Here is a 10,587-nt window from a genome sequence, read left to right on the forward strand (position 1 = left end):
AAAAAAACAAGACAAGAAAGGGGAAAGACAAGAAGGAGGTAGGGGAAAACAAGGAAGAGATCACATTTCTTGAATTCTTGAATTAAATTGTTTTCTTTCCTGTGAATCTGTTTACTTTCTTAATCATAGAATTCTTAGAAATTCAGCTTTATAGTCCTACTTAATTATCTTTACTACATAAACACAGAGACTTCACCAAAATGGTACAATTAATGGTGAGGCAGAGGCTCATCTTGATACTATGTTTTGTCTTTATGATAGCTGTATTCTCAGAAAACACCCACCAAACTGTTATACATATGTGGTAACACATATCTTAATTACTTAAACTTTATGAAATATATTAGTTAACAGGAGTTCTTTGGAACCTATTGCTTCATTCAATGATATCAGTTGGATTTTTGCTTATAAAAACCTCAAAAAATAAATTCTTCAACTTCATCATTAATTATAACTTTGTATGATAAAAGCTTTTGTCACTGTGCACATAGAATCCGTTTCCTGCCACATGCTAGTTAACAGGACAAGCATAAAAGGCCTCTGGGATTATTTTTGTTTCATCAATTCAAAAGTGCAAAAAAAAAAAAAGACATACATCCTTCTCGTCTTTAAAGCTAGCAAAGCTCTTTAGTGTCCATGTTTCAAGTTTTTGTTCTGATACTTAATTTTTATATTAGCTGTTTCTAAAACTAAATTGAAGAGAAAATTAGAAAGTGTATTCTCTTCCCTCAATGCTTACTTTGTAATTAAGTGGTGAACCTCAAACAGAAGCTTTAGAACATGCACACACACACACACACACACACACACACACACACACACACACACACACACACACACACACACACACACACACATACATACTCACTCACTCACTCACACACCTGACATGAACAACTGCATTCCACTGTCATCACATTGCAAAGCTTAGCTGTCCTGAGGGCAAGAAGAATGAGCTCCCCAGTTGCTCATCTGGATTTCAGTATGGCATCTTGACAAGCGGATCCTCTTTAGTACACAAAACAGCTCCACAAGTAAAAACCAGTTCAAAGACGCCCTTTGCAGAAAGTCAGTTCACTATCTTGACATAAGCATTACTTAAACCCCGGATTAGAGTCTATGTTGGAAGAAAATGTTACAGAAATGTTTCTGCTCTCCTTTATCAGGAGTTCTTTGTTTGAATTCTCTAATTAAATTGGTTGCTTATTTAAAAAAAAAAAACAACTGTCATGATCTTGGAGTGTTACTTTTGTCCTTCTTGCAAAGAGCACAAGTATTAAGAATATGCACCCACTGAATGGAAAAGGAGTAGGTGAATATACCTTGGGCCAGAAAGGTGGTGTTACTGTGTCCCTGGTTAATCATTTTTAATTTAAAAAACTGAACTCACATCACCAAATGCTATGTGTTTGCCATGCAATGGTTCTAACTTGTCATTCAAGTAAAGCAAGACTTTGACATCACATGGAATTGTTTTTTGTTCATTATTTTTCCTGTTCAATGTTGTATTATTGTTTGAAATACAGAGCTCTTTCAACCATTTTCTAGCTTCCTGAATTTACCTTTAAAAAATTGCATGCTTCAAAATTGAGATGGCTTTATTTTTCAATACATTTGTTCCCTATACACTTATGTAAATCATATGTATGATCATTTATTTTCTAAGACAACAGACTTCATTACAAAGAAGAGAGACTAATGTTAGTTCTACGTGGTCACTGTTTTGTTTCATATTTTTCTTATTTTAATAGTAGTTGTGTTTGTTATTAGTTCCTATTAATTTATCTATGATTTTTCTATTTCAGAGGTGGTAGGTTGTCTCAAAGGAACATTGTAGTTTGGAGAAAGTGATAATTTTGTGGTGTTTACCACATTATTGCCCTCAAACTAGTTTGAAATTACATGAAAAACTAATTCCTATTTAATATATCCAAATTGATTAACAATTTGAAACTGGACATTGAAATTTTATTTTAAAATGTTATTTCTTTCTTAGGCTATATATTCAATTAAGCATTAGTTGAAGCAAAAGGACTCTCAAATAACACAAATTTTCTCAAAAATAAATATCACTGTCTACCTCTCTATACCTCCGACCTTCACTTTCATAATAGAAACTATTCTTTCAACTTTTTCTTCTTTTCTTGGTTTTCTTTCCCATGTCTAGAAATGACTAGCAGTGGCCCTGGAGAGTAAGGGACAGGGGAAATGGGGCTGGCCAACAAGTTAAATGTTATAATTAGGTAAGAGGTACATTCTGATATTCTATTGCATGGTAGGATAAATGCAATGGGTAATAACATATTGTATGTCTCAAAGTAGCTACAACAAGAGAAGATTTGGGATGTTCTCACCATAAAGAAATGATAAAAGTTTAAAATGTTGGATATGCTAATTACTTTCATCTGCACAAAATATACCAAAACCTTATATTGTACCCAATGAATTATATTATATAACAAATCAATCAGAAATGAAAATCATAAACAAAAAAGATTCTCTAGCTTCTAGGGACCTAGCTAATTCTTGGTCATACTGAAACATAATTCACTAGTCATCTTTTACAAGAAGATCTTTATAAACTCCAAGAGTAAACTAGTCTCCTATTTATTCCCATTAAGACCTCCTGTTTCTCCCCAGCTACCTCATTAGCATAGTGCCTAACTCTTACTAAGCACTCAATAAATGCTTACAGTAATAATAATAATCACGAATCTTTTACTTCTTTTTGAGGGGGGGGTGGTCTGGTCATGGGGCCTGAACTCTGTGTCTGGGCGCTGTCTCTCAGCTCTTCAGCTCAAGGCTAGCGTTCTACCACTTGAACCACAGCACCACTTCCGGCTTTTTTCTTTTTGCTTATGTGGTGTTGAGGAATCGAACCCAGGGACTCATGCATGCAAGGCAAGTGCTCTATCACTGAGCCACCTTCCCAGCCCCTTTTACTTCTTTTTTTTTTTTTTTTTTTGGTGCTAGATTCGTTTAATTCAAACATGTGATACAGTTTGACGTGTTTTTTTTTTAATTTAATTTTATTTTATTTGAGAACATACATGACGTGTTTTTTTTTAACCTTCCATCTTTCCTTCATTTTTCTTGGACAGTGTCTTACTTTCCCATTTTGTTGGCCCAACTGGTCCCAAATTCTAGGACTCAAGCAATTTTCATTTCATATTGATTCCTAAGAGACTGAGACTCCAAGTCCTACACAATAGCATACCCAACTTTAAACCTTCCAATTCTAGAAAATTGATGCTATGCTTAGCATTTATTATTATTTTCTTTAATGTAGTAGCTTCTCAATATGTTTTCTTAAGACTAATATCACCATTGCTTGGAAAGATGCTAGAGATCTAAATTTTGGACCCTACTTCATAATGAATGAATCAGAAACTCTGGGTTTGCATATCTACAATCTGTATCTTCATAAGTGTTTTAAGAAGACCCTCAAATGATTCAAATGCTTACTAAAGTTTTATAAATATGTTTAATTATACCATGAATTTTGCTTCCTATAAAAGAGATGATAGATAGATGATAGATGGATAGAGTGTATAAAGATAATGTATACACACATATATATGTACATATGGATATAGAAACAAGAATGTGATTTACAAAGAATCAAAATGATCTGGGTACAGAAATTCATGTCTATAATAATAGCTACTCCAGCCAGAGGTGGAGGCTATAGAATTCAAAATTTGAGGTTGGCCTGGAAGAATCAGTAAGACTCTATCTCAAAAACAACAACAACAACAACTATTATTATTATTATTATTAAGGCTAGGGCACAAGCAAGGTGATAGGGCCTTTGCCTAGCATGCAAAAGATCCTGGTTAACCCCTAGTTCTTATTTATTAAAGCTTCTAAAGAAAAAAAAATCAAAAATACTCCTATATGTCTCTACTTTTAGTTTGCAAACCCTTAATTCAGAAAAGAAGTCTAGATGAGTATTATTCAATTTTCATTACTATTAGCTTCAGTGGTACAATGTTAATTCATTGTTGAGAATAAATGGAACATTATGACACATTTGTGTTTTAAAATTCATTCCAAGTGTATTGTCTACACAAAGTGTTCTGGTTGTGGTGTAGAAGCAATGGCATGAAACATATACTTGCTATATTTTATAGATCTTGAATGTACTACCATTGTTTGGTTGCAATGCAACTAATACCACTCCAATCCTGAATTGCTGTGAGAGAATGCAAGACAAACTTAACAGTGGTTTTCTAATCTCCCTAATGCTGATTACAAGCCTATATCATTCCTTTTTCAACTAACAGTAGGAGATAATCTTAGAGATCAAACTCTCAGCTTTATATTATTTATGATGAAGAAACTTCTTTGTCTTTTTCTTGAAGAATTATGTTCAGTTATGTGTTGCTCTATATCAAAACCATCTCAAAACTTTTTGGCTGGAAGGAAAAGTCATTTATTTTGCTCACAAAGCAACCATATGAACTGGGCTCAGCAAGTACATGATATGTCTGCCTCATATGAAGAGAGAAACTGAACCAAGGCTGAGAAATCCTTGCTCATGGTCAGCAAGCTGATCTTGACTATCACGTCATAGGGAGCATGGGCTGGTGGGCATCTGAGTCTCCCACCAGGGCAGCCTGGGCTTCCACACTATCACATCCCAAGAGCAAATGTTCCAAGAAACAGAAAGCAAAAGCTTCCAGTATCTAACTTGGTCAGAAAATCAAAAGTTTCACATTCATTGTATAATAGGAGTCAGAATGCATATAGAAACTAGTTAAGTTCAAGAGTAGAGAGCACAAAGTTCAAGTTCAAAGAACACAAAATCCCAATTCTTGTTGGTAGGAATCTCAAAGAATCTGAAGCCGTCTTAAATTGACACAATTTCTTTATTCACTTTTAAACAGAGTTTGAATTTGAAGCTAACACTATTTTGTTTGGTTTTATGATTTACTTTTAAGCTCAATCAGGCCTTGGTAGCTTATGCTTATAATCCTACTCAGGAGGCTGAGATGTGAGGATCATGGCTCAAACCAGTCCAAGCAGTAAAGTATATGAGACTTACATTCAATAAAATACTCAGAAAAATCCAGAAGTAGCACTGTGGCTCAAGCAGTAGTGTACTAGCCTTGAAAAAACAAAACAGAATCTCAGGGACAGTGCTCAGGCCTGGTGTTTAAACCCCAGGACCTGCAAACAAACAAACAAAAACACCTAGGTCTTTTAACTGGAAAACAGTAAGTAATAAATTAACTCATCTGGTAACCCCATTTCCACAGAATCTAGATGTACCATGGAATCAGCTTACCACACAGTTATCATAAAATATTTAAAGTATTTGTTCATACACATATACTAGTAGCAATTCAAAAATCACAGAAGTATACTTATCAACAAAGAAATACTTAAATTTCTATGATTTCTTAATACTAGATGCTTAATTTGTTATTATTTCTTTTTTTAAAGAAATGTACTTTTTTTTGGGTCGGTCATGGGGCTTGAACTCTGGGCCTGGGTGCTATCCCTGAGCTCCTCATGACCTTTGGAGTATAGACTGATTCTGGAAGCATTTTAGGCAAATCTTAAGTACTACCAAATATAACAGCAATAACAAGTTAGTAATGTCAGGAGAAACCAGAGATAATACCTGTGTGGGCAAATTAAACATTTCTTCATATCAGATGCAAAATTTACATACTGAACTTATAATAAGGAAAAGTTTATGGTTGCTCTGTGATTGAGTCTCAAGTCCTTTGGTAAAGCTTTGATTCCAAGCAGAGACTGTTAGTAAGCAGTAAAGTTTTATAAACTAAGTCTAAGAGAAACTCAATGATTTCAAAAGAGCAAATGATTAAAAAAAATGACTGATAGCGTTATAATTTTCCAAAGTGATATTTGAGAGTAGTGTGTTACGTTAGCTATTAAATTCTTGAGTGGTAATTAATTTGGAGTAGCAAACTTTGCAGGAACCCTTGCTTCATAGCTCAGATGCAGTCAACTGCTTCCCTCTTCTGGCGAAAGATGGAGAAAAGTTTGACTTTTCCTGCTGAATCCAAACAGGATCATTTTTACTGTCAGATTTGTAGTCGGATTTTAAACAATGAAAATTTGCCACCCATTCTATTAGCAAGAAAAAAATACCATATAGTTCAGATAGCATATATTAAAATACATAAACATTATATGTAGAATTCATTGGGCCTCTCATTGATGAGAATTTTTGGAGCATGTAGTGATTTAAATCTTGTGTGTCAAACAGTCTTCAGAATAGGATGTGGTGGGTTTCTTTGCTCTGAGGTTACTAGAGGTTAATCCATTTTGATTGTCAACTAAAATTATTCATAGACAATGGAATAAGCATTGGTGTTTCTTATGGGGAAGAAAGAGATATTATAAAGATTTAAAACTCCAGAGATTTCTACTTACAGTTTCTAGAATTAAATGCAATTTCTCTTCATGATCTTGCTAAGCCCTGCAAGTCTTATGAACGACAATAACAAGATTAAATTATCAGATTCAGATACCAAAACACTTCCCTTAATTGGGATAATTTAACAACTTGTCTGCCTATTGGTCTTTCTGTTGGGGTCTATCCTCTTCCCTCACCTCAAATTCAAATTTATGTTACACAAAATATCAAGAGAAAATAAACTATTACAAAAGACTCAAAAAACTGATCTTTGCCTATATGCATAATAGCCACCATTGTTGGCAAACATGTGTCCATATTTCATTCAAAGGAATGAAGCCTAGAGTAATTAAATCTTTGGATATGTGTGATTTGCAATGTTGACAAGAAGTACAAAGCATCTAAAAGAATTAAAGTTACTAATTTGAAAATATCTGCTGAACACAATAAGCAACAAAATTTGAATCCCTATATTTGGTTCTCAATTTTCAAAATTAAATGTAAGACTTAGATTTAATTTTTAATTTAGAGATTTTCTGAGACAAAGAATGAGCAAATGAATACTTAAAAATAATATTCAACAAAGTAAGTGTGCACATAACATCTTATAAATTAGTTTTAAACATTCCCAACATGGACTGCTCCATTTCTCTTACGACTCTGAGACAATTGGTGTCAAAATAAGCTGCCACAAGATCAAAAGGGAATTTTGTGTACTTAAGGGGTAAAAGGCAACCTTTCCTATTCCTTAATTGCAGAAAATGCAACTAGGAAAAAAACAACCATTTGAAAACTCATCCTTGTCAGCATATGATCCACAGTGACTTGGAAGGGACACTCAACTTCACAGCTTGCCAAGTGAATACAGAAACTCCACGCCCATCTTCGCCATGTTCCCAAACACAGGAGCAGGAGCTCTACCACAATGTAGAAAGTGATGGTTGGAAATCTAGATGTAACCCTTAAACGTTCAAGGGAGTGGCTTTTGTTTTGGTTTTGGTTTTTGGTGTTTTTATTTTTTTCTCAGTTGTGGGGCTCGAACTTGACCTGGGCGCTGTCCCTAACTCTTCACCTCAAGGCTAGCACTCTACCACCTGAGCCACAGCGCCACTTCCGGTTTTCTGGTGGTTTATTGGAGATAGGAGTCTCAAGGACTTTCCTTCCCGGGCTGGCTTTGAACCGTGATCCGCAGATCTCAGCCTCCTGAGTAGCTAGGATTATAGGCATGAGCCACCAGCACCTGGCTGGGGTGGTTCATTTTGAACTGAGCTTTCTTGGAGAAAGTTGTGCCAAGTTCCTGCCCAGAGGGGGGAAAAATGGTTACACAAGCATAGTCTTTGCTTCTAATCAGGCAAAAGGCACATTGGTGGGACTTGTGGGAGATTCGGATCTACAATGGAAAGGTGTCTGACTAGCCCATGAAATTTAACGAGTAAAAAGTCAGTAACTGGTTATGTCCCCAATTGGTAAATAAAAGGGAATGGTCTGCTCTTCCCCATTTCTGGGTGGGAAAAGTGTGAGGTTTTCTTAGAACTCAAGGATCACCTGAGGTCCATCCAGTAAACAGAGCAGCTGGGAGCATCCTGGTGGAAGAACTTGGAGGCAAATGCTGATAAAACAAAATGAGATTTCTCAGTTTTGCCTAAGATATCCAGACAAAAGGTGGCTGGTCTCAGCAGCCAGTAGATCAGAAGGGGCTCTATGTGGAAAGATGGTCTGGTAGGGAAACAACAGTGGACTTTTGCAGTGATAGAGGAAATGTAGGAGATGATTTGCAGGAAAATTTCATCACTGAACATACTGAATTAAAACTAAAAATACCCAGAATTGTGTTGGATTGATAAATAAACATCATATATGATCTCCTTAGAAATGCAGATTATTCCAGGTTTACCAAGACAGGCTCAACACTGTAACAAAAATCTCCAACTGATCTATGAGCACTCTGAGGTTTAGACAGTCTGACTGCACCCATAAAGTATAAAATTCCGACTGGCCACACACCACCTTGGCAATTCTATGACCCTACAGCTTGCACATTTCCCATCTTTCAGAGTTCTCCTTACTTTCCTCCCTTTACTTCTTGTCTTTCTCTCTCCTTCTGACTTGAATATATCCCAGTTTGCAAGAATTGGAATTACCACACACACAGGCCCATTTACCTTCTCCCTACCTGGACTGATGTTGTAAATTCCAGCCTGCAGCAACCATTCTGTTTCTGTAAGCTAACAAACATTAAGACTGAAAGTCATTGTGAGGAGAGGCGAGAAACTGGAAGAGTTCAATTTCAATGTTATTGAGCACCTCACATAAGTTCTGAATTGTCTTCTTGCCATGATAAATAAATAAATAAATAAATAAATAAATAAATAAATAAATCTATTCATGGAAGCCCACTTTATCTTCAAGCGTTATATAATTTTCTTTTAATTTCATAATTAAAAGAGGGGGACCTGCCTCTGAAAACTGATTTTCTTAGTGGCAACAAGAGTTTCTCTTAACTTTGTCTTTGAAAGTTCTGATGAAATATTTTATTATGCACAATTTGGAGATTTTTGCCACCCACAGTGTCTATCTGAAAGCATTTCAGCAAGTTGGTAAAAGGGTATTTTGATCAGAACAACCGTAAAAAGACAGCATGTAACATCCTCTAAACGGAGAATGGTAAGCTGTGCTAGTTTAAGCCTGGCTAAGAGAAGGGAACTGTGCAGACTGAAACCACTACAACTTCTCCAGTCTTGCCCAGTCAGCACCCCATCCTCTTACAGTAAAAGGTCCGGAATGAAACTTGGCCAATGTTATCTTGCTAGAGATCTTTTCTCTTTACAAATACAATTTTCACCACCAAAACCCTGTCTTTCACTGTACTTTTAAAAGTTGCCTACATTATATATAAGCATAAGTGCTATTAATAAACTTTGTCTATACCTGCAAAAAAAAAAGTTGCCTACATTTAACAAATTGTTAATCACTGGACATAGGAAATATGGACAGGAGAGCTGCTATTCAAATGCCTCCTTCTGTCTGAGCATTTTTGCTTAAAAGTGAAAACAATCACTAGCAGATTCCTGCTATCTACTACCTCTCTTCTCAGTAATGACCATAATTATTAATGTTCCATGACCATGTGTTGTGAAACCTGGGTGCCTTTGGCAGCTAGGGCAGGACAATGGCCTCCACAGTGCAGGACTATCCCAGCTCTGGGTCCTGCTATCTGAATGTTAGTGACCTTCATCATTAACAGGACCCCACTAGGCCTGACTTGCCCAAGCGTGCTCAATTATAAAGAAGGATATACGTATCCAAAACCTAAATGATCTTCCCGCTTCCACCTCCCGAGTAACTGTTGATTATAGGCAAAAGGCTACCCAACTTCTTCTAAATTTTTGTTTTATTTATCTATTTTTAAAATAAATGTTGTTATATTTGAGGGTTACAACATGATGTTGTAATCTATATATAGGTAATAAAAGCATGTTACATGCAAATAGCTAAAATCTACATATTTAACAACAATCACTAATGCAATGCAATCATATTAGTTGTATAGCTCTTGTGTTACATATTACACTGCTACACTGCTAGATTTTGTTTATGTATCTCAGACTTTGTATCCTTCAGTCTTTCATATCTACCTTTGTCTGTTCTCATATCCGCTGTACCCACTGTTTTATTCTCACCGATGTGCATTGCATCAATGTCCTTTATTATATGTGATATATATGAGACCATGTGATACTTTCCTTTCTCTGCCTGGCTATTTCACCTAGCATTAATGTCCTTTAGGTTCATCATGCTGTGGATGAAGAATATTACACCTATCTATGATTTTCTGAAACTTTTATTAGGTAACAAGGTGTGGCCATCATTATTATAAAAGTAGACATGTTTTCTGTTCCCTCCCTCCTCAGGAATGTTATTGAAGTAATAGAAATAACATATCCTCAAAAAGCTTTAAAAAATAAGCAAGTTATCTATGGAATCGTTCTGACTTACTGTACTTTTAATGTAATTCTTTAGATTTAAAAAATTCTTAAAATCTGATTAGCATCAAAAAGTTTTTTCTTGAATTTAAGATACATACATATATACATATATATCATTGATAATAATGCAATTAACAGTTTAATCCATCAGTATACAGTAAAACTGCTATAACTGCATGAAAACCACTGTCGACTAATGGCACAACCATC

This window comes from Dipodomys merriami, unplaced genomic scaffold, assembly GCF_024711535.1.
Source record: "Dipodomys merriami isolate MVZ:Mamm:240054 unplaced genomic scaffold, mDipMer1.0.p SCAF_16, whole genome shotgun sequence".
NCBI lineage: Eukaryota > Metazoa > Chordata > Mammalia > Rodentia > Heteromyidae > Dipodomys > Dipodomys merriami.